Genomic DNA, 26,404 nt, shown 5'->3' on the forward strand with positions numbered 1-26,404 from the left:
GTACGAATTATCTTACTAACCTTGTATACGGTAAAATGGATTTCTTTTTAAACTTCATACTATATTATGTTCAAAAAAAAAATTTTCCTTTTTTAAAGTAATATAATTAATTTATTTATGAATATATATGTTTCACATAAAAGTACGAAAAATTGTTTTTACTCGAACTAAAATTTTTTTAGACAATTTATTATTTCTTGTAACAAAAATTGTTTAATTACATTTAAAAATAATTTATGGAAAAATTAGTCTTCTTTTTAAAATAAAAATTTATTGTTTTTAAATGAAAATGATTTCAACATTTTTTACATAAGTGTTTGAAATAATACGCTAATATTAATTCAATTCGAAAATATATGTAATGAATTTAAACAGCTATAAATAATAGAAATGTGATATTGTATTTTATTCACTTAATAAAATTTGCTATTTTAATTGAAAATTCAGGTATTTGAATTATTTTGTATTTCTAACTATCTATTTTGTTAATCACTAAACAATAATCAATTCATGTTAAATATTTATTTCTTTAATATAGCAAAATGTACGGTCATAATATAATCAGTTAACAGTGTACACTTATTTGAATTGCGTTAACACCATATTTAGTGTAATTTATTATACATATTATGATAAAACAATGTAGTTGATTGAACTAATTGATAGTTCAATCAACTGAATATAATTCTATAAACAAAATATAGTAAAATCAATCACATCTCTTCTTAGTGCAAACAGTCCGTCGAATTTATAACTCGAACTTGATTCACGACTGCTAAAGCTTTCAATGCTATTTGCTATTAGATTTATTGACTTCTTATGTATGATTGATCCACTTCGAAATTTGTACGTGTCTAATCTTATATTTCAACAGCTTAATTAGAGCCTGAAATTTTAAAAAACGAATATAAGCTTCCAATTGACAACCTTTGTAATCTAGTTAATTGTATAATAATTTAATTGATAGAAAATATATAATTCTGCTTCTTCATGTAAAAATACTGACAAATTAGTGTAAATCAAAGTTGTCTGTATAAGATTATCACTTGCAATTTAGCTAAATATCATAAAGTCGATGAAAAGATGAGAGAGAGAGAAAGAGAGAGAGAGAGGCAAGCAAGATGTTTGTTGTTTATGAATTACCATTCAATTATAAATCAATTTCATCTTACATTTGTATATCAGTCGACTATAAGTTTTAACTATCTAAGCTTATTTATTTATTCACATGAACGTGTTTGTACATTTATGCACGTCAATTAAAATACATTTTCAACGATGGTACATAGGCATAAAATAAATATATTTTATTTGACATAAACAACGATACTCTTCTGTTGCGATATTATAACTAGATCTCCTTACTTCAAATAATAATGTCTATATCAAACAATAGAAACCTCTTAAGGGATTTTAATTAACAGAGTGATTTTTCTTAACTATTTTTTATATACTTTTCTTTCTCTTCAATAAATCGGTATAAATAATGAAGGAAAAATGCAAAATACTCTCTACCTATCATGCAAATCGTTAGCTAAAGCATTATTCTTATTTCAATAATAACAGTAATATATAATCATGATACACATATCTCTGATAAAATGCATAGCAATACTAGTATAATAATGTATTGATGGAGGTCTTTGTTTTACATATTGTCAATGCAGTGATGAGTTTTTTATTGTTTTGGCTAAATGTAGGAAACATTGTATGCTTAGCTCGATCGCTAATTGAGAACAACTTTTTGTCATTAATTCAAAATTTCTTTGACAACGAGTTTGATACGTATCGAACAATTGCACGAGATATTATACCTTTAATACGCAAAAAAATAAATACTTATACTATATTACATAACATCAGAAAATTTGGAGGAACGTTTATATAATGGTACACATGATTATATGATATATCGCAGGATATATTATTTTTGTTCTTATAAAGAGTTTCGACAATAAAGCGCGATTGCAACAGTGAAAATATGTGATAAAATTCCTGATTGAAGAATGTCCATGGTACAAAATGACCATTATAAATTTATTGCATAAACTGTACAATTTAATTAATTTAGAAAACTTGCTAATAGTACGTATATCACGCAAAAAATTAATTCAATTACAGTTCAGCTAACTTGATTCTGTACTTTTCGTGACAACATACTACGCTATAACATGAAGAAAATGATGAAATTTCCCAGTTTATACATTTATGTGGAAGGTAAAAAGGGGATCTTGATATACTCAGCATAGCAGAATTCAAAAGAAAATGTTAAAAATAGGTTGCTTTCTACCCACGATATGGAGTACAATCTATATGAAGCATAATTTTCTTCTCGATTTTTTCTTAACCGTGTTTATAAACATATCGCAAAATCTATTTACTTACGAGACAGTAGCAAAGTTAAGGGAAGATTGAAAAATAGACCATGAAATAATACATTGTTAGTATAGGGATGAAAGTGAGTAATTTCCAACGAGGTGCAAAGTACCAATGCACGATGCGATATTGAAATCCGAGCTGAAAGCGAGGGATTTTAATGTAGCTGAGTGCATTCAAACTTAATACTTCGTCGAAATTAATTTCCCCCCGCTGTTAACATTCTATTTTTCTTAACAAATAAAGCAAAGTACAGTTTTCCATGCATAATTTGGCGGGATGAAAATAATTTATTTACACCCCGCTCAATAATTTCCTTCAATTAGATTATTTTTGCCCCGCTAGACTTACTTTCTACCCGCTATTGGTGAAACGTCATTTTCATGCCTGAAAACAGCAATGAAAAGCTAGGTACTTCCACCTCACGTGTTATGAAGAATGCATTTTTTCAATATAAATATGTAGGTGTATTTGGATAATATGTAAAACGTCCGTTGCTTTAAAACAAGTTCTGCTCTATAATGTCGGTAATTTTTCTTCACTGTCCAAGTAAAACAAAATAAATTGCTGAATACAGTCTGAATATTTACAATAATATTCTAGTGCATTTCAGTGTAATTATGTTATTGGTATCCTATACTAAAAAATATTTAAATCTAAGATATTTATCTAAATCCATCCTCTCGCTCCAAGGAGAAAACATTTTTTCTGTAAAAAAAGTATTATAGAACGCTATTCAGTTTTATTTTTGAATCCGCAAGTCCTGTTTTTACTTGGAATCATTAAGACCAATCATCTTGCGTGGTTAATATACTTTTGAAAATTGATCATGTTACTTACACGAATGATCATCATGTATTCAATTTAGAGTTTAAGAGATTATGTATATGTACAACAGCTTTTCCAAGCTGTGGATACGTATACGTGTGTTAATAAATACTCAAGTATTTTTATATGTACGTTGAAAAATATGTCATTGTGTTTTTGCTCTTTTTTCAATTTTTTCGTACTTTTCTTATCATTTAACAACAAAATTTCACCATGTGTCTCTACGGTAAATAAAAAATATTCAGAAAAATTTTGTTTAAATTCAACTACCTAATTCTCCTATTTTTAACATCCTCCTTTTCCGTTCAGCCACTTAGAGGGAACACCTTCTTGCAGTCTTTATCTGAATATAGGTATACTTGTGGATTATTTTACTATATTACTAATATACGAAGGATCGCATTACAACTGTTTCTACATTTAACGATCGCGAACACAGCAGTGTTAAAATAAACACTCTTAGGGTGAGTTTCACCAACTCACTCCAGGGTTAAAGTGATATAGTTCGCGTTACATGAACTATACTGCTTGAACGAAGGGTGGTTAAGTAGTACAGTTCATGTAACGCAAACTATACTACATTAACCCTGGATTTAGTTGGTGAAACTCACCCTTATACAGTTCAGTGCTACCTTTCTATTCCGCATCGATCTTCTACACTTGAGCTTTGGACTCATGCTTTTTTCTTTCTTTTTCAATTTCTATTTTCCTTGTCAGTTTCCTTGTGACTATCTCCCGGCCTTATCATTTCTTTGATCAAAAGTATCTTTCATGTTAGAGCCACACCTATATGGATAAAGAAAAAATAAGAAATTAGACTCCATAGTTTACTAAATGCATGATTTCTTAGAATAATAAAAATACAGTTTCCTTATCATAAAATTATTCTAACTAGGTTGTAAATTTTCCATGATCCTAGTCAGTTATTTTATTTTCTTAATATACTATACACACACAGGGAGTCCCACAAACGATGGTCATGACACTACCATCGGATAAAGAACGAAATTCTAAGTAAAAAGTTCTAAAAACTTTTTTGCTAGCACCATTAATTAAAAACTTATTAGCAATTAAAGATTCTCGATTACAATTGGCTATGATTAGCTTGAAGAATCTATTGGTCACGTTATTAGCCCATAAGCGCGAAAATTCTGAAAAATCATAATATTAAGAAAAAACACGGGCACATTCACTTAAGCCTGTGATAGTAGACGAAAGCCGAACGGCTGAATTTCGAGAATTACGTCAATTTTAAAGTATAATTTTTATTATTAAATAATTAATAATATCGCTAAAAATAGTCATTATTATGTCATGTTTGGACTCAGTTTCATTGTAAAAATACGTACAATTCAACAATATAAATGATTAACTTATTAAACGAAAATTGCAAAAGTTTTGAATCAACTTATAAATTTTGTCGTAATTGTTTAAGTGTTGGTTGTTTTTATAGCGCTCAAACTCGAAACTCAGCCGCTCGGCTTTCATCCACTATCACGGGCTTAAGTGGATGTGCCCCTGTTTTTTGTTAATATAACCATTTATAGAATCTTAGCGCTTATGGGTTAGTAATGCGATCAATAGATTATTCAGTCTAATCAAAGCCAATTGTACTCGAGAATCTTTAATTGCTAATAAGTTTCTAATTAATGGTGCTAGCAAAAAAGTTTTTAGAACTGTTTTACTTAGAATTTCGTCCCCAATTCAATGGTAGCGGCATGGTCATAGTTCATGGGACACCCTATATGCAGGGCCTAATAGTTAAAACATCTCAAAGAATACTTTCAAAAAGATATGTAAGCCTTATAATTATTGTAAGAGATGTTCAATTATCATATTAAATATTATTAGAATTTTTACCATTTATAGTGCTGAAAAGTACTTTGTAATACTTGGTGTTATCTTTAATAATTATTTTTATAGATAAACACACACACAAAGGTGCATGTTTTGCGGCACGTTGATAATGTTAATTTACTAAATACCATACACTATAGTAACTATTAATATAGACTTTGGGCGGTATCAATAAATCGGACTAAGCTGGAATTTCAGCTTAGCAACTACTTAAGACGAAGAACGAGCTAAGTATTGCACTAATGGTTAAAGTGAGACAATTGATCTTAGCTAAGCCCGTCCCAAGCTTAAGTTCAGTTTATTGATACTGCCCTTTATCATAAATTTGTTATACTATACAGGGTGCATACCAAGTTTCGGACTTCCTAAATATTTAGAAAATTAAGTAATACGGGGAAGAATATTTCAAATAAGTTATTGGTTCAAGTTAGTCTATCTATCAGCTTCATAAATTTGATCTTGAAAAGTAATTTGAAAATCACATTAGGTTAGTTTTGATTTTTCAAATATATGAAATATCCTATACGAAATGCCCGACTAATAATCACAAAGCGGAGAAATTGGATGGGACATGGAATTTTAAGAAAAACAGTCCTTAACATTGTTTTCTGGCATCCTTAGTTTAGGAGTTTTGGAATAATTACAAATTCCTCATTAAAATTGGATTAAAGCAACAAGAGTTGTAACGTTGCGTTCCCGCAGCGTTACGATAGCTGCCATCTAGCGCTTTGCTAATCTCAAGCGCTAGATAGGCGGGTCGCGTACGAACTAGGGAGTTATCAACCGATAAATATTGATCTAGGATCGATAACTTGTCGGCTCCCTAGTGCTGCGCGATGGGTGTAGCGGGGCAGCGGCGGGACAGGCGCAGGGCCTTACCTGCTCCCGCGGACTGCCCCGACACACGTAGTTTAGATGTCAAAGGTGACACATAGTGCCCAGGATTTTCCCCGCCGCCGAGAGTGACTCGGCGACAGAGCAGCAGCCGCTGCATAAGTGAAAACGGAGAAAGCGTGCGGTTAAGTGCGACGACTGCCACCCTGCCGCCAACCCATACCGGACAGCGGAGCCTACCAGCCCTTTGGGCCATTGTCGAGAGCGAAGAGAAATAGAGAGAGACGAGAGCGAAGAGAGAGAGAGAGAGAGAGAGAGAAAGGAAAGAGCGAGAAAGAGACGAGAGAGATAGAGAAGAGAGCCAGCCCGTGAAGCAGAAGTAAAGGTGATTATTCGTTTAGTGTTAAAGTCCTGTGACGTCCCGGGGTGTGCTAGGGCTTTAGGGCTCGTAGCACCGAACGGTTTTATAGGGAACCGCTGGCCCTGCTCACCTGTCACGGGTAAGCGGGCAACTTAGCGGAGTGGTCATTCCGTCGAACCTGTAACGCATGTCATATTGTGTAGAATCGCGAGTTAGCCAGAGTGTTCGCGATTACCTTGACTCGTTGTGAGTTCGACCGTTAACAGGGACGTTCCCTTCAGTCATTTCAAGGCCGCGGACTTAGGATAATTATCGTGAGGACTCGCGACCTTAGGCGTCCGAACGTAAACAACCCGGGTCGTTGTTGTGTTCGAGTACGCGGGAACGGAGTGAGTGAATAACTGTCGCGAGACGCGCACGCGCGGGAAGAGGGACTTATCCGCGTAGCGTCGCGTAGTAGTTAACTTAGGAATCCGCCGGTAGCGCGCGAGTACCGCGCGACTCGGTGGGACCGCCGCGAACGCCACTAGTGGCTCGAGCGCGAGGTTAGCTAGTACGTCATCGGGACTTCAGCCGCGTCCGCACTACTTAGGCCGCGTCCACACATTAGGACTTCGCGTAACCCGTCAATACCGTGTAAAGAGAACCGGGTATTGTATTGAGTACCGTAGTTATAATAAAGAGAGTTTAACCGAAGTTGCAGATTTCTTGTATTAGCACCCCATCCCCTATATTCGCGTACGAGGGTTAAAACCCCCTCTGTCTCAATAAATATTCGGGAATTATAACATAATTACATCGAAGGCGCCCGGGTCTTATAGGGAGTCGCCTATTGGGACGCGAACGCGATCGGTGAGGGATCACTCCTCCCTCCCCTTCTATACTATCCCCAAGGACAGCCAGTAGCGTCACAGAGTATTCTATAGATTATATTACAGTCTTATCAGTAGAGTCCACTCAAATGTTCAATTATTTTAATGGTACATAATGCTCTTAGGTAAATAACAATAAATAGACTAATTTAATTTATTGTATTATGTGAAATATATGTATTTTTATAGATTTCATATGGAAAAATAATTAAACTTGTTTACTGTTATGGAATGATGGAGGAATTTAGTGAAATCGTAAAAAGCATTTATAGACTCTTTACAAATTCTTTGAGGTTTACTTACTGATAGACTTACAGAAAAAAAAATTGTTATGGATGCGTTAGCTTCAGACTATCTTTCAATAGCAAGTGTGAATTATGTACATGACGCTTTATGTAACGTAAAAATATTAAAGAAACTTCAAGATATATTAAGTGTTATCGATGCTATAGTAATAAAAACTACTAAGAGTTTGAGTCAGATAAATACAGACAAAACATACAAAGCAATCGAGGTTGAAATTAAGACTTCTTTTCTACATTTTAAAAATTATTCATCAGGAAATATGATAAATAAATTAGCTGAAAATGGTATTAACAAATCAATACTCGATGATACTTTTAAACAAACTGGTGAAAAAGGTATTAGATTACTTTTATCAGAAAATATTAATGGGAAGCCGCGGATTACTAAAAGCGAAAATATTCTGAAGATGCTATGTTAAGCCTTTATGAATACGTAAATTATTTGTAATTGAAGTTACATACTTTGAGAAATAAGCATTTATTCTTACTAAAAATAATAGATAAGAAATTATTTACATGTGTTTTAAATCAATTGTTGTATAGGAATTTCAAATATTTTAATTTTTCAAATAATTATAAGAAATATCATTAATGCAACAATTGTTTTTAATAAACCATAATTTTTTCATATAATCTCCATCATTTTAAAGTGACATATATGCGTATATACACACAAATACTATTATACAGGGGGTATCAGCAATGAAGCTTTTAATTTTAACCACTGTGATACTACTGTCTAGCCCGGGGGGTAGAGTAGAAGGGAAGGGAGGAATGATCCCTCACCGCGTTCGCGTCGCAATAGGCGAATTCCCATAAGACCCAGGCGCCTTCGATGTACTAATAAATACAAACCAAATATTTATTTTGACAGAGGGGGTTCTAACCCTCGTGCGCAAATTTAGCGGATAAGATGCTAATAATTATACTCGTTAAATTCGGTTTAATGCTGTTTATTATAAATCTCTTATCACTTCCAAACAATATTCGTTAATACAGCTTAAATAATATTAACGCGAAGTCCCTAATATGGGTGGGGCCTAAGCTGTGCCAACGCGGTTGAAGTCTCGATGACGTAGTAGCTAGCCTCGCGCTCAAGCCACTAGTCGGCGTTCGCGGGGGAATTCACTTAGGCCAGGATTCATAAACAGAACTTGAGTTCAAGCTCACCTTGAAACCTATAAGATGTGTTACGTAGACTATAGATTTTACTCGTCTTAAGCTTGAACTTGAGCTTAAGTTTTGTTTATGAATCCCGGGGTTAGATAGATATTCGTTTATTGGCACAAACTATAGAGTATACAGCCATTTTACATAACAGTTACCAATCAGTCATTGGCGCCATATTTGGAATTATAAACTTATTTATATCTCTTATGATAAACAATTGAAATTAATATTTTAATATTGAAACAATATATAAATTTTCTTTCTTTTTCAAAATTAGTTTCCTTAAATTGCTAAATCTATGGACATAATAAATTGAACTAACCTATTTAATACTGTTGAATTGTCTAGATTATTTAAAACTTGCGTAATTGATGAACTATCAATATTTTTACAATCCTTACTCTTTCTAATACTATCTAACATTGTATTCCTTTGTCTATAAAACCTTTCACATTTATAAAAAATATGTTCTTCGCTTTCTTTTCCTTTCCCATATTCACATTCATCATCCCTTATAATATTAAAGCGTTTGAGACTTTCTTTAAGACTAGAGTGACCCCTTCTAAGCCTATTAATTGACACTATCGCCTTTCTTGGTATATCTTTTTTATAAAACCATGGTTTCTTAGAATTCTTATAGAAATATTCAAAATAGTTTTTTCCTTTCACTTTTCCTTCATTACTTAATACTTTCTCATTCTCTTCCCAGCATTTTTCTTTAAACTTATGGAAAACATCTTTATATGGTATTTGGAGATCTAATAATTTACCATTTATAGCAGCTCTTTTAGTAATTTTATCTGCCTCCTCATTACCTCTAACATCTCTATGTCCAGGAATCCATACAAGTACTATGAACAATCCTTTTTCTTTGGCATAATAAATTCTCTCTTTAATCTTTTGTATCATAATGTTTTGATTATAGAAATTTTTATTGTTTTTCAGAGCCTCCAAAACACTCTTACTATCCGTAAAAATTTTACTTCTCATTATTTTATTGTCAATAATTGTATTTAGCACTTTATAAATAGAAGTTGCTTCGGCTGTAAATATTGTTGCCATGTCTAAAAGTTTATTTTCATGACATAACTCCTTTCTCGTACTCCAACTGCCTATTCCAACACTACTTATCCCATTTATTACACTTTTAGAACCATCTGTAAATATATGCTCAATAGGTTCGTTTTTATTATCAAATATTTATTCAAACTTAGAATTCGGACAGCTAGCTTTTTCAATCTTATCTCCATTGTCTAAATCCACATTCACTTCCAATTCCTATACTCTATATTTCATTTTAAAATAAGTACAAATATCACTCTTATAAATTATATCAGCCATAAATTTGCAGTCTTCATAACACCTTACTATTAGTGCCTTTTCATAATTCCTAGCTAAAATTGTATGATCTGAACTGTTGCTCAACGTTTCCAATCTGATATTTATATCATTCTTTAAACTAATACCTTTTAGGATAAATTTAGAGCATAATTCCATAAATCTAAACCTCAGCATAGGAACTTTAGATTCACTCAAAACAATATTATTGGGAGTTGAAACTCTATATCCCATTGCTATCTTTAAACTTTTCAACTGTATTTTTTCTAATTTTTCAAACTCTCTATGAGAACAAGATTCTATTAAAAAGCCACCATACTCTATCCTTGATCTGATTAAGGATTTATATAAAATTAACATAGTAGCAGGGTCTGCACCCCACCATATGCTTCTTACGCTCCTTAAAATCCTCATTGGTAATTCACACTTATCAGCTACAGCTTCTACATGCTGTTTCCAGGTTAATTTAGAATCTATTACTAGCCCTAAAAATTTGACACATGGGGATGGAAATATTTTACATCCATCAATCATTATGCTATTCTCTTTCTTAATAATTCTTTTTCTACTGAATACCACTAATTTGCATTTTTCAGGAGTTAACATCAAACTCTTATTTTTAAGGTATTCTGATATCCTGTTAATCTGATTTTCCAACCTATCCAATGTATATTCCAGTTTACTTCCGTCCAGTGTAATAGCTAAATCATCCGCAAATTTGTATATTTTCACATTATCATCCATTACATTATCTAATCCATTAATATAGATATTAAACAGAGTAGGACTCAGTACACTACTTTGAGGTAATCCTTTATAAGTAGTTTTACAAATATTCCCAGGTACATTCATAAAATGAATTATTCTTTCAGCTATGAAATTATAGACAAATTTTAGAATACCAATAGGAAACCCCATTTTTTCCATTTCTTTTATAAGTCTTTCAGGATCTACATTATCATATGCTCCTTGTATGTCCAAAAAACACCCAGCTATATGTTTATTATTATAAAATTGTAATTCAATATCAGTCACCAATAGTGATAGACTATCAATGCATGATTTACCTCGCCTAAATCCCCATTGTGAGTTATTTATTACTTTCCTGCTTTCTAACCACCATATTATTCTATCGTTAATCATTCTTTCTAGGATTTTTAGTAAACAAGAAGCTAAAGATATTGGTCTTACTTTGTTGCTACCACTTTTAGGAATAAATATAAATATATATTTCTTCCAACTTTCAGGAAATCCTCCTGAGTTTAATATATCATTAAATATATCCAACAGGATTCTCTTGTAAAATTCCGGAAGAAGACTAATAACTGTATAATTAATTTTATCCTTACCAGGAGTTGACTTTTTATTAGATCTATCTATAGCAATCTCTAATTCTTTATAATTAAAGGTCTCCGTCAGAAAGTGGTTTTGATTTTCAGTTTCGAACTCTCGTTCATTTCCCCATTTAAACTTTTCTCCTTCTGGACATAATTCCACTATACTTTTCTCCATATTAAACAAAATCTCCTTATTACCCTCTATTGATTTTGGTATAGATAATTTGTTATTAAAATACTTAATTTTTTGAAAAACATATTTTAGGCTACTATTTTTGTTCAGACTTTCACAAAATTGTTGAAATGATTTATTTTTTTCTTTTCTAAGAGTTGTCTTAGTTTCAGCTTCTATTTTTTTATATTCCAAAAATGATCTTCTATTAAAATTATATTGTAAGGATAACCATGCTGCTTTTTTTACTCTAATTGCTTTTTCACACTCCTCATTCCACCATACACATGGTAATCTCTGTTTCTTTTTACTAGTTTTCCGGTTATTGTTAATATTATTACTATTGTCATTATTCTCTTTGCTTCTTAATCCCACTCTAATAGCTTCAACAATACACTTTATTAATGCATTATATCTACAGGGTGTATCTCTAACGGCGGCATATAGGAGATTCGTTTTAATTGACTATAGCGCTCAGGACGATGGTAACTGAGAGCGCTGATTGGTCAATATCATGTAGTGCCAACTTGAAATGGTCCGTTACCAATAGATGAATACGAAAAATGAAACCCATCCGCCATTTTGGAGTGGAGAAGTGTTTACATGCTAGTTGTAGCAGAAAGAGGTGTGAAATGAACAAATGTCAAATAGTGAGGTTACTAAAGTAAAAATGGAAAATAATGAATGGAAAGTAAGAATATAGTCAACTAACACGAATCTCCTATATGCCGCCGTTAGAGAAACACCCTGTATCTATAACTGTAGAGTTAAGAAATTCCAAATTCCATGAAATAGTTCTTTTTTGATTCCAAATGAAAATTAAACTTTTCAATATTTAACTTATTTATGTTATAGTTATCCCTTTTAATAAACTCTTCATTAATAGATTCTTCATCTATAATGATTGTAATTGGGTAATGATCACTCCCCCAATTGTCATTTTCAACTTTCCATCTACACCCTAAAGCCATATCTGGAGATATAAATGTTAAGTCTATGCAAGATTTGTTTTTTTCCGGACCTGTAGCATGAGTATAGCTCCCATCATTTAATAAAAAGAATTCATAACAGTCAGTATTTTGAAAGATCTTTGTTCCATTTGCACATGTTCGATTACTTTCCCACATTCTATGATGAGCATTACGATCTCCACATATCAAGTACTTTCCTTCTGATTTATCCTTAACTGCTTCTAGAAACCCTTTCCATTCCTCAACTTTTAAATTGTTATCAGCTCCTGGTGCTCTATAACATGCTGCAATAGTAACTTCACCTGTTTTAGTACTAATAACTATACATCCCGCCTCCATAGATGTAAAGTTGACTTTTAAATTTTTAATTCTAAAGAAAATATGGTTTTTAATTAAAAATGCAATTCCCCCACCCCCATGTGTCACTCTATCCAGCCTAAAGACTTTAAAATCCCTAAGTTGAAAATTATGTTCAAGCTTAAGCCATGATTCTATTAAAATAATTATATCAAAATTAGACCCGAATCTTTCAAGTTCATACAATTTACCTTTCGTACTTCTGCAGTTCCATTGACAAATACGAATATTTTTATCTGGAATGTTATTATCCATTTAAGTTCAATATTAACACTATCTCAATAGAATCATGCAACTTTTACATTTATTTATTAGCTTATCTAATTAACTTAAATTTTATTACTAATGTCTTTATCAGATTTCTTGTTCAGTGTCCTTTCCTAAATATTTTGTAGGTTCCCTTGAATATCTTCTTAACACTTGATTTTGAATTCCTAGCTTGACTGGAATATCCTTTATTTTTTCTTCCTTATTTATGTCCTCTTCAAATGTTGTTAACTTGCTTTTAATTGCTACTTCTTTATTAATCCTATTGTTTTCTTTACTTATAACATTTTTTAAATTTTCTTGTGTCTTATCTTAACTGACTTGTTATTAATATTATTATTATTATTTTGTTTTATGCAGTCTTCTGAGTCGATTACATTATGTGTTGTATTTGGATTACTTTGATCTTTTTTATTAGTTAGTACATCTCTGTACGAAATCTGCTTTCTGCTAGTTAATGCAGGAAAATTTTCCTTAGTTAAATTGATTATATGCATTTTTTTACCATACACCAACTTTTTAGCGTCTACCATAGGAATATTCTCACATCCCATGAGTCTTCTAATTTCTTTATCTTTTTGAAATATTGGACATCTTCTATCTATTGACCGATGTGATCCTTTGCAATTAATACATACTATTTCTCCACAATCACCTTCATGTTGGTTTTTATAACAAACTTTGCAACTTTCTTCATTTGTACATCTTGACCCTATATGACAAATTCTACCACACTTAAAAGAAATTATAGGTTTAGTTACAAACGGCTTAACTTCATTTACTACATAGTATAATACTACTTCTGCAGGTAAACTCTGACCTTTAAATGTAAGTTCTACTGCTCTGCTTGGAATCCATTTATTCTCTCCTCCTTCTATTCTATTTCTTCTCATAAGCCGTTTAACACCTACAATTTCATATTTTGAGATAATGTTATCTAATATTTCTTCCTCAGAAATATCTTCGTCTATTCCATTGATTACTCTTTTTCTTCTAAGTCTAAGTACTGGTATAAATGCCCTCATACCTTTTTCTTCTAAAATTAAGTCTCTTATAAATCTATTTGCTTCTTCCTTATTTCTAAATATGACCTCTACTTTATTTTTCGTTTTTTCAATAATAGCTTCTACTGATCTATATTGACCAAACAACATTTTTCCTAGTTTATATTTGCTAAACTTGGATAGTTTTGATATTCTTTGATTATTCACATCTTTGGCTGGTTCCACATAGACCCCATAAGGACCATCATTGCCTATATCGTATAGGTTATGGTCTGGTTGTATTCTATCATTTCCATTCCTCCTATTTAGTGCTCTCCTCTTATTTTCGTTCTCTTCTTGACCTTCATCACTAATTCCACTATTTTTCCTTTTTTTCTTAATCACCGCTTCCCAATTCATATTTTCATCTTTATCATCATTTTTCCCTGCCATTTTTCAGCTTCCAGTCTAAACATGGGAATTCACTTAGTCGCGCGGTACTCCGCGCGCCACCGGTGGATTCCTGAGCCAACTACTACGCGATGTCACGCGGATGAATCCTTACTCTCGCGCGTGCGCGATACTCTACTATTGTCCGCACTGAGTTCCTGCGTACTCGATGACACAAACGAACCGGATTATTTTGATGCGAGTACGTAAGGTCTCGAATCCCTACGAAAATCTACTAAGTCCGCGGCCTTGAACCCAGTCAAGGGAACGATCACGTTAGCCGTCAAACCGGCAACGAACTTATGTAATCGCGAAACACTTTTTATTCGCGCCTATACATAAAATATAATTCGCCCTAAAGGTCCAACCGAATGACCACTCCCCTGTTGCTAGCGTACCTTTGACAGGTTCACAGGGCCAACGGTTCCCTATAAAATCGATTGGTGCTACGAGCCCTTAAGGGGATGCATTGAGCGACTCAGACACTCATTCAAGTTTATCTTCCAAATTAGTAGAAATATGAACTTTTTTGTAGAGATTAAATTTACTGTTTTGACTGTACTGAAGCGCGCTACAAACTCGGTTTCTCAAAATTATAAAAAATAATTTTCATAAAAATTATGAATACTTGTAATTTTTTTGGTCATAATAATACTGAAAATTAGGCCTTGTAGCGCGCTAAAGAAAAGTCCTATGACTAATTTGAGACCAAGAAGAAACAAATATACCTAAAAATGTAGAAGATTTTTTTGAAAAACTAAATTAGCTATTGAAAGACAAGTTTTACACTGTTTTACCGACGGAGAAATTTCACAGTGCGTTAGACAAGGACAAGCCTATTAGCTCTCTCGCTTTAGAAAGGGTACCCACTCTCTCTCCACCATTCCCCGCTAAACTAACCAACTCTCCTACACACAGCAAGATGGCTAGCTAACGCTGCCTGTCGGTGTGAATCCGTAGCGGAATGGAAGAACAAATAATTATTTGTAGATTTCAGGATTAGGTTTCCGCATATCCGGCGTTGTACAGCCTTTCCATATCATTTCGGGCAGCTACTATAAATTTCTCAAATCATTTTGTCATCTACAAGTCTCAAAAAACTTGAATTAGTTGACTGAAGCATGACTCGTAGCAGCCGACGCTGATCGCTAAGTTGTATAGCGCATCAGCGTCGGCTGCTGCGAGTCACGCTTTCGTCAACTAATTCAAGTTTTTTGAGACTTGTAGATGACAAAATATTTTGAAAATTTTACTGTAGCCTCCCGAAATGATATGGAAGAGCGGTACAACGCAGGATATGCGGAAACCTAACCCTGAAATATACAAATAATTATTTGTTCTTCCATTCCCCTACGGATTCACACCGAAAGGCAGCGTTAGCCAGCCATCTTGCTTTGTGTAGGAGAGTTGGTTTGTTTAGCGGGGAATGGTGGGGAGAGAGTGGGTACCCCTTCTAAAGCGAGGAGAGCTAATAGGCCTGTCCTTGTCTAACGCACTGTTAAACTTCTCCGTCGGTAAAACAGTGTAAAACTTGTCTTTCAGTAGCTAATTTAGTTTTTCAAAAAAATCTTCTTCATTTTTAGGTATATTTATTTCTTCTTGATCCCAAATTAGTCATAAAACTTTTCTTTAGCGCGCTACAAGGCCTAATTTTCAATATTATTATGACCAAAAAAATTACAAGTATTCGTAATTTTTATGAACATTAGTTTTTATAATTTTGAGAAACCGAGTTTGTAGCGCGCTTCAGTACAGTCAAAACAGTAAATTTAATCTCTACGAAAAAGTTCATATTCCTAATAATTTGGAAGATAAACTTGAATGAGTATTTGAGTCGCTCAATGCATCCCCTTAACAAAGAATTATTCTGAATTTTGTGGCTTGTCCTATTATAATATGAAAAAGGTTATTTATTTTTAAAGGTATCCCTTAACGGGATCCTTCATGCCTACTTTACCGACAGTTCAAGTCAATAAACAATTAGTTTAATAAAAGTCAAATACGAAGCAAATTGAAAAAAAAACGGGCTTCTTTATGATAAGGTGCCAGTTCTAACGAGTCAATCGAGCTTAAAAAAACTCAAATTGGATGAAGAATATCACTGTACCACTGTCCAGCGTTCTTGAAGTGGAGATAACCAAAAGTGACGCCCCTTCAAGAACGCGGGACAATGTTACAGTTATTTTTCATCCGATTTGTGTTTTTTTAAACTCGATTGACTCGTTAGAACTGGTACAGTGACCGGTGTATATGGCTACCACATTTATTTTGATAGCTTTATGAACAGCATACTACCAAGGTAGGTAGAAGGTGTAAGTTAGCATAAAGTGAGTATACATAGACTATGTGTTATATGTACATACACGGTGTCCTAATATTTTTATTCAATTACCCTATTTTCAAGATGCGTGTATTTAATCAAATAAAGTACTGTGAATTATATAATTCAGATATGCTTACATTGCATTAATACATTTTTCTCTGCAATAAATAAATTTCTATTAGGAAAAAAATTATAATTGCTACATGTGTGCTTTTTTTTCAGAAGGAACTTTAGTATATTGAATGAAGGTGATACTTAAACACTCAGCCAGTATATAGGAATAAAGTATGACAATAAGATAAATTATTTATTTATTGCACGTATCAATATCTTCTGTCGTTTTTATACAATATGGCAACTCGAATATGGCAGATTGTCTGTATTAAAACAATGTTAATGTGCAATAAGATGACTGTGTTAGATAAGTACTTTAATTATTAACACAAAATACATATAAAATATATTGGCCTTTGATACTTTGCTTTTTGTATAATTTATTACGGGTACTTTGAAAAAAAAAAACTGTTATTAGAAGATTCATAAATAAAATGGATATAGAAAAAATGAAGGATGTGTAATAAAGACGAAGAGTAAGATGGAAAGTGTAGAGATAATAGGAAATCAGTTACATATATTAAATTGAATCAATAATAATGCTGAGTTAAATTTTGTGGAATTTGTATAGTATCATTAACAAAGAGATTTTTCTTACCAGTTTAATCAAACAATTACCTATAGGATTGAAAGCATTGAGAGAAACGACAGAGAGATACTAAATTCAATAGTTATTTTCATAGTTGAATATTTTTAATTACAGGGTACAGAATATCTAAGGACAAAGGTTTACGAAGAGAGATTTTATTACAAAGAGCTCTAATATTTACTTGGAAAATAACATATATATAATTAGTACAGGAATCTGAGTATTTTATGTAAAAATCTAGATTTTATTCTGTTAATGTGAGTGTATAAAATATTACAAAGCCAAAGAAAACTACATCTCATTAATAATATGTTATGGTAAATATAAATATAGAGAATTAATCATAATAGTTGATTATTATTAATGAGATGTAGTTTTCTTTTGCTTTGTAATATTTGATACACTCACATTAACAGAATAAAATCTAGATTTTTACATAAAATACTCAGATTCCTGTACTAATTATATATATGTTATTTTCCAAGTAAATATTAAAGCTCTTTGTAATAAAATCTCTCATCGTAAACTTCTGTCTTTAGATATTCTATACGCTGTGATTAAAAATATTCAACTATGAAAATAACTATTGAATTTAGTATCTCTCTGTCGTTTCTCTCAATGCTTTCAATCCTATAGGTAATTGTTTGATTAAACTGGTAAGAAAAATCTCTTTGTTAATGATACTATACAAATTCCACAAAATTTAACTCAGCATTATTATTGATTCAATTTAATATATGTAACTGATTTCCTATTAAGTCTACACTTTCCATCTTACTTTTCGTCTTTATCACACATCCTTCATTTTTTCTATATCCATTTTATTTATGAATCTTCTAATAACAGTTTTTTTTCAAAGTACCCGTAACAAATTATACAAAAAGCAAAGTATCAAAGGCCAATATATTTTATATGTATTGTGTTAATAATTAAAATACTTATCTAACACAGTCATCTTATTGCACATTAACATTGTTTTAATCTTACAGACAATCTGCCATATTCGAGTTGCAATATTGTATAAAAACGACAGAAGATATTGATACGTACAATAAATAAATAATTTATCTTATTGTCATACTTTATTCCTATATACTGGCTGAGGATTTAAGTATCACCTTCATTCAATATACTAAAGTTCCTTCTGAAAAAAAAGCACACATGTAGCAATTATAATTTTTTTCCTAATAGAAATTTATTTATTGCAGAGAAAAATGTATTAATGCAATGTAAGCATATCTGAATTATATAATTCACAGTACTTTATTTGATTAAATACCCGCATCTTGAAGATAGGGTAATTAATTGAATAAAAATATTAGGACACCGTGTATGTACATATAACACATAGTCTATGTATACTCACTTTATGCTAACTTACACCTTCTACCTACCTTGGTAGTATGCTGTTCATAAAGCTGTCAAAATAAATGTGGTAGCCATATACGCCGGTCACTGTACCTTGTCATAAAGGCGCCCGTTTTTTCCATTTGCTTCGCATTTGATTTTTATTAAATTAATTGGTAGTATGTATTATGCCCGAAAGATATTTTGGCTGGAAGGTATTATCGTCGTAAAAGTGCTATGTTCACACAAGTGAATCTCAAGCGTAAAATGTTTACTGACAGTACAGCTTCTGTACGTAATTTGACAGTTTTGTTAAGTTAGCTTGAATGAAGTATGATACAGGGTGTTAAAATATTTCGAGCACTTCTGTCTATCTAGAATACTAATGTTTTAAAAGAAGATTTATTGAATATGTATTTTTATTACTTTTAAGAATCTTTCACATAACATCAATAACCTTTGGTAAAGCTGCGTAGGTCATATAAAAATGGTGTTAAATTTTTTAAATAAAAACTCCTCATGTTTTATTACGCTCTCTCTGTTGCTTATCTTAAGAGCTTTCGAAAACACGTATTATGTAAATGTAAAATTTAATTTCGTCGTTTACGAAAAAATTTGATTTAAATTTAAGAGGACATGAGGCAATACGCGCGAGTAAATGTAGCGGCAGCGCATATTATCTCAAGCAAAATACACCAGTATGCAAATTTAAATTAAATTATTTGACGAGGATCTGGATCAAATAGTAAATTGAGTTAACATTTTAGGAATCTCTTCGGATAAGTAATAGAGGGAGTGTAATAAAAAATGAGATGCTTCTATTTAAAAAATTAAAGGCCGTTTTTATATGACCTACGTAGCTCTACCAAAGGTTATTGATGTTATATGTGAAAGATTCTTAAAAGTGATAAAAATACAAATTCCATAAATCTTCTCTTGAAACATTAGTATTCTAGATAGTCAGAAGTGCTCGAATTATTTCAACACCCTGTGTCATACCTCAATCGAGCTAACTTAACCAAACTGTCAAATTACGTACAGAAGCTGTACAGTCGGTAAACATTTTACACTTGATATTCACTTGTGTGAATATAGCACGTTTATGGCGATAATACCTTTCGGCCATAATACATACTACCAATTAATTGTTTATTAACTTGAACTGACGGTAAAGTAGGCGTGAGGGATCTCGTTAAGCTCTCTATTTAGTTTAAAACTTCCAGAGGAGACTATAGCTTTACATGAAAACCAATTTTTGAGAATTTATTCTTCCAATGATGCAGCCAACTGCTCTTTTTGATAAAAGAGTAAGATTTTTAAAAACAGAAAAAATAAAATTTTGTATAATTGCTTTTTTAATATAATACTTATTTCTTGACTACCTTCGAACAGTTCACATGTCGCGTCACGGAAAATATAAAACGATTTCAAAATTAATCTACAAAAACGCCGTATCGTTACTCAGAATTTTCAACGTAATAGTTAATTTCGAGGATGCTTTTAAAAATAGACAGAAAATAAATATTAGTACCAGGGTCAGGAATGGAAACTGACAACTTCTGGTACAATTGGGAAGGATAGCATTGTTTTTGATATACACTAGTCTTCTGATTTACAAGTTGATCATACAATTTAGAGAGCTACAGAAACGTTACATAAAAGACCCACTGACTTCTTAGACTATCACCAGAACGCTTCCATTCATCCTACAATCTACAAAGGTAAAAAGAAAATTTTTTATTTTTATATCTTTTGTCTATTTTATTACGATGAATAAGGAATGCCTATAGCTGGATCTCACACCCCCTCCTTATTTTTACTGGTACTAGTCTATCTACTCTTTAACTTAAACTATACAATTCTATAACATAATTTATAAATAACAATTATCGGTGAATAGATTTACTAGAAACTCTATATAATTTAACAGCTGACTAGTCATAAAATTTAAAAAAAATTTTTTAACTGTTTTGCTTCTTGCCTTACCCCTCATACTCGCACAATTCTTCTTCTTCTTCTTAAAAAAAAAAAAAAAACCCTACCTACTTCACTCTTTAAATCTTAGATTTGCAAATTTCTTTAAATTCATTTTGCAGAAAATCAACATATTCAATAACTTAGGAGATTGAAATTACATCGACCATCTATCTTCATGTATACCGAACAAATTGCGCCTAAATTGTACATATATTCTCTCCGGATTTCATATATACGTGATAGGAAAATGAGCAACAACTGTAATACCCCCCAAAACAATCACCTGTTAAAATTAATGGTCAATATTCTCAATAAAAAGAAGAGGAATGGTAAAAGGAGGAGATACAATAAACTTAATCTCTCCATTTCTTCAAAAACAACCAACAATATCCCTATCACTTCAATTGATTATGCTGCTGCTGGACCTTCAAACAAATCAGAAGATACACATCTCTCTCCTGACAAGGGCGACACGGATCTGAGACCTCAAAACTACAATCCTCCTACCATTTCTATGAGTCAATCCACTGTACCAGGAAATAACCAGGCTCTTTCTCATCAAGTTGGAAATAGCAAATTATCCACCTCTTCAAATTCTTTTCAGACCCCACTTCAGCCATCTGATCCAACTACTTCGACGATCGCATGCAATGAAACAAAAAATGATATGGAAAGTGAGGAAGAGAAGAGGGATACACCCAAAATCCCCTCAAATTGTACTATTGATAGCCCTTCAGATGAAATGATTGAGGAACAATTGTCTCCTGATACAGCCAAATCCAGTGCCTGCAATCTTCTTACCAGCCCAACGATGATTATTCCATCTTCAATGTTTGAATCACCACCACTTGGAACCCATCTCAATCTCAGTTCCAATTAGCTGACTTAATCGTCGCCATTGACATGCGTAATCCACAAGCAATAAACAAGGAAAGTGAGAAAGAAGGAAACAAGGACGGAATTTTAAATCAACCACCTCAATCAAATACTCCTCCTTTTACCATTCACAAACTCTCCTCTCAGGACAACCAACCACTGGGTAAATTTAATAATAACTTGCTTCATTTTCTTATCACCTGCTCATCCAAATAACCCCATCTCTCTTCTCAATTATAAACCATATACACGCTTTCTAGATAACAGTTTGAGTCAGTCACAAATCCCCTCCTCCATTATCGACACTGCTCCTGTTTTACCAAAGGATCACCCCGTCAGTGATGGTAGAGACAAGTCGGTCACATTTAGTACATTACCAACCAACTTCAATGATAATATCATAAGAGAAACTCAACCCTCTAATAGTACTGCTAATCAACTTGAAATATCTGAGGGAACTATAATCGATCATAATAACACAGTCAATTCTAAAGATAAAAGTTTCTCGCAATTGAACCAATTACAACTTTTTAACAAGAAACTGCTTTCTATTAAGAAGATCTTCTCTTTATTGAATGACCCTAAAGTCTCCACCTATCATGATTACTATCAATTAGTCATTAAAACTTATAACATTATTTTTGGCCATTGCCCTTTAGATACTCTAAGAAAGTATAATCATAAATGTGTCGAATCTTTCAGGGAAACGGTAAACTATGTGACAATCAAACTCATTCCTAAAGGAGCTTACTTACTACCCATAAACCTTACTACTTGGTCCATTGTCGCTTGCACACCACCCGCCAACGTTGTCATACACACCTTACTAAACTCTGACTACATTAACATCTCCGGTTCAAATCTCAGAAAATTTTCCAAAAATAACATAAATGACATGTTAAATTACTGGCAGTCCATCTGGTATCACACTTATTCCTCAGAAACAAACGATTCACAAATATCACACCTTTCTACTCTTATACCAAATTTAAACAGCTGGTTCTACAGATCCCATGGTCTTCACACTCCAAGTATCTGCCTTTTTCTACTATCACCTTTTCCTCCTACCAGAACTTGCTATTGCAAAAATTCTTCACAAAGACCAACCTGGGAACACATAATTTTTACCTGCCCCAAATGGAAACACTTTAACATCACCTCTCTATCTCCTGACAATCTCCATCTCCTTATGACATCCATCTTAAAGTCTGAAGAATCTTGGCTCCTCCTAGATACATTTCTACAAAAAATATTTACTCTTTTCTAACGCGTTACATAGTTTGCCCTCTTTCACCTGTGGGAATTGACACTAACTTTTTGCTATTATACCTCTCATGTTTATTTGCGAATTAATTATATGTTTTGTTACAATTTAATTTTGTTTTGCGTTAAATTATGTATAAGAAAAACACCCTCTAAGAAGACTCCAAATTTTGACTATTAGAAAGCGATACTCTACTCTGACCTACAATGTCAAACAATCTGAAATTTATCATCACTCCTAATATTACTGAAAACCAGGCTCCCGTTCAAAACAACTCGACTCCTCCGACTAACGATCCTACTTCAAATTCTTGCTCCGACATTGAACTTGTGAACTATAATGCAAATCGCTCTAACAAAGTCAGAATTCGCAGTCTTCTAAGAAATAAGAGGTCCTCTGGTTCTAAAAAAATAAAAACCTTTTTAACCCACTTCTTGAATTAGCTAATATTCTTACCGATCCAACACTGAGTCATGTTCCACCGGAAAACATTAAAACTACAATTAACAAACAAAATCAAACCATTGTTAACATTACTGAAATCAATCTGGAACAAAAGGACCTCTTAAATAACAAATTAGAACTTATCTTTAGCACTACCAATCAGTTTTCCTACAGTCTATTCAATGATTATAAAACCAAACAAAACCTTATTAACTTCACCACCTCTGTCACCCTAAAAAGAATTCCTATTGAAATTAAGGACAGCCGAATTATTGACACTTTTAATCCCCTATTACCAAATTTCGGCTTCTCCGAACAACAAATAACTGAACTTAAAACTCTAAATTCCTATAACATAGTAAGAGACTTGAATTTCTCACTAAATGGCAAACCAAGTTCTAATACCTTGCCAAAAAACATTAAAATGACTGTAGACAAGGCTGATGGTCGTTCTAAGATTTACACCTTTGATATTAAAGTTAAGACTCTCAAAACAATGAACAATATCAAAAAATCTAAAGCAAAAGTTGTTGGAACCAAGGATGGAGTACTACGAATACTACAAATAAATCTAAACTCTTGTCCCAAAGCCCAGGCTATTATGGAACAATATATATTTGAAAAAAGCTGCGATATTGTATTGATCACTGAGCAGTCTAGAAACATTACCTTAAACAATTGGATTACTAGCACGTTCAACAATTGTGCAATTCATTTAGTCTCTCAACGTATTCCTCTCATCCTAAATTCGTTCACATCTGACAACTTTTGTGCTTTCGAACTCCCTGCACTCTCGATCGTTAGTACATATATCACCCCAAACTGCAATCTTATGCATTTCAAAACATATCTAGATAAATTATCCGAATTCCTAAACAAGACAGAAAAGCCCATTTTAATTGGAGGAGACTTTAACTCTCACTCTTACTCATGGGGCTCTAACAAGGAAAATAGAAGAGGCTGTTTACTAATTGATTTCATTCTCAAACATAATCTAACACTCTGTAATCAAGGTTCCTCACCAACCTATCAAAGATTCAACGCTGAGTCAGTCCTAGACCTTACACTGGTCTCTAACAGACTCTTAGATAGAATAAAAAACTGGTTAGTAAGCAAAGATTACACCGGAGGTGATCACAATTATATACTTTTCGAATTCCTAACTGTAGAAGCCACTTTCGCACAAGCCAACATGTTCAAATGGTCCAACAAGCATGAAAATGAGCTAAATATAATTGGCAGATGGGCCATTGAGGCACCGCAACTCTTGAATAAAATTACAGAGATCTCTATGTCAGAAACTATTGCTGACCCCAACAACATAAATAAAATGTACCAACTTATTCTACAAGCTTGCAATAGAGTATGCGATGCATCAATGACTATCATCAAACAAACCACCGCGAAAAACCGTACCACCAAAAGACCAGTATACTGGTGGAACAATGATATACAGGATGTTAGAAAACTCTGTCATAAATCTCTTAGAAACTTTATCAGACTAAAGGCTAGACTTGGCATAAATTCCGACATTACAAAAGATGCCTTCATCGAATTACAAAAACATAAAATCAAACTAAAGAGATTAATTTTCAAATCTAAGTCAAACTGCTGGAAATAACATCTGTACTGATCTCAAGTCAAATCCCTGGGGACTTGCATACAAAATAGTAAGGAAAAAGCTCCTGTGCAGAGTAATACGCCTTGATACGGCTGACTTGAACAATATTATCGATAATTTGTTTCCAACAAACTTATCAGCTCCTCCTAACAGTCCCATATTGGATATACAACACCAAGTAGATACTATTGAACAGATCATCCTACCCGAGGATATCTCATTACTAGCCAAGAGAATCTCATGCAACAAAGCCACTGGTCCAGATGGTGTTCCAGCAAAAATTATAAAAATTGCCACTCAACACATTACAAATGTCTTAACCATTTTTATAAATCGCATCTTTAATGCCGGCTATCTTCCCAATGAACTCAAACAACAAAGACTTGTTCTAGTTCCCAAAATTAATCAACCTAAAATCTCAACACCTAGTCACTTCAGACCTATCTGCGTTATAAATTCATTAGCAATCTTTATCGAAAAAATCATACACTTTAAACTAAACTCCATAGTCGAATCAAACAATATCCTCAATGACAATCAATTTGTCTTTCGGACCAAACGCTCCACTACAAATGCAATCAGTACTGCCTTGAAACATTTTAAACAGCCTCTTCTAAATCCCTCCTTTGAAACACCAAATCGTATACGAGCATTAATAACACTCGACATTAAAAACGCTTTTAATACAGCCTCTTGGCCCTTCATAAAACACGAAATCCACTCTTCTCAATTCATCCCTACTTATCTTAAAAATCTTCTTGATAACTATCTCCTTGACAGAACGCTCATTGTTCAATCACACAACAGTGTCTTCTCTAGAAACATAAATACCGGGGTTCCACAAGGCTCTGTACTTGGACCTATTCTCTGGAACATCATGTATAATGGAGTCCTTGAACTCTCTCTTCCCGGTAACACACACATCATTGGCTATGCTGACGACATCGCACTAGTTATTGCAGCCTCCGATATTGAATTTCTCCTACTCAAAGCAAATCAGGCCTTCTCCTTCATCATTGAATGGTTAAATTCCAGAGGTCTTTCTCTCACTCCATCCAAAACAGAGGCCATCATCAATCTAAACAAACCTTCCTCCATCCCCGTCAAAGATGCCAAGGCCATAAATTTTACTCTTTTTGATTTCCATTTCAAACCCAAGGATTATCTTAAATATCTTGGTGTTCTAATCGATAGCAACTTAAACTTTCAAGCTCATATAAACTATGCTTCATTGAAACCCAAAAAGGTAGCCCTACAACTTTCTCCACTGATGCCAAACACTTACGGCCTCGAATGGACCGCTAGGGCCTCCTACTTCTATGCAATTAACAGCATCACTTACTACGCACTTCCCATCTGGCGAGAGGCACT

General features: G+C 33.0%; 1 protein-coding gene across 4 annotated transcripts in view; it reads right to left on the bottom strand.

The window, feature by feature from the left end:
• Nucleotides 1–475: 475 nt before the first annotated feature.
• LOC136778139 (probable G-protein coupled receptor CG31760) overlaps nucleotides 476–26,404 on the bottom strand; it is a 278,811-nt gene continuing 252,882 nt past the window's right edge. For all 4 annotated transcript variants that reach the window (XM_066734758.1, XM_066734756.1, XM_066734751.1 and 1 more), the window contains one exon: nucleotides 476–3,990. The gene's annotated coding sequence lies outside the window, so the exon portion shown is untranslated. The remainder of the gene's footprint in view (nucleotides 3,991–26,404) is intronic.

Source organism: Prorops nasuta, unplaced genomic scaffold (genome assembly GCF_024137725.1).
Source record: "Prorops nasuta isolate Cenicafe-Biocafe unplaced genomic scaffold, Cenicafe_Pnas_1.2 PNAS00002, whole genome shotgun sequence".
NCBI lineage: Eukaryota > Metazoa > Arthropoda > Insecta > Hymenoptera > Bethylidae > Prorops > Prorops nasuta.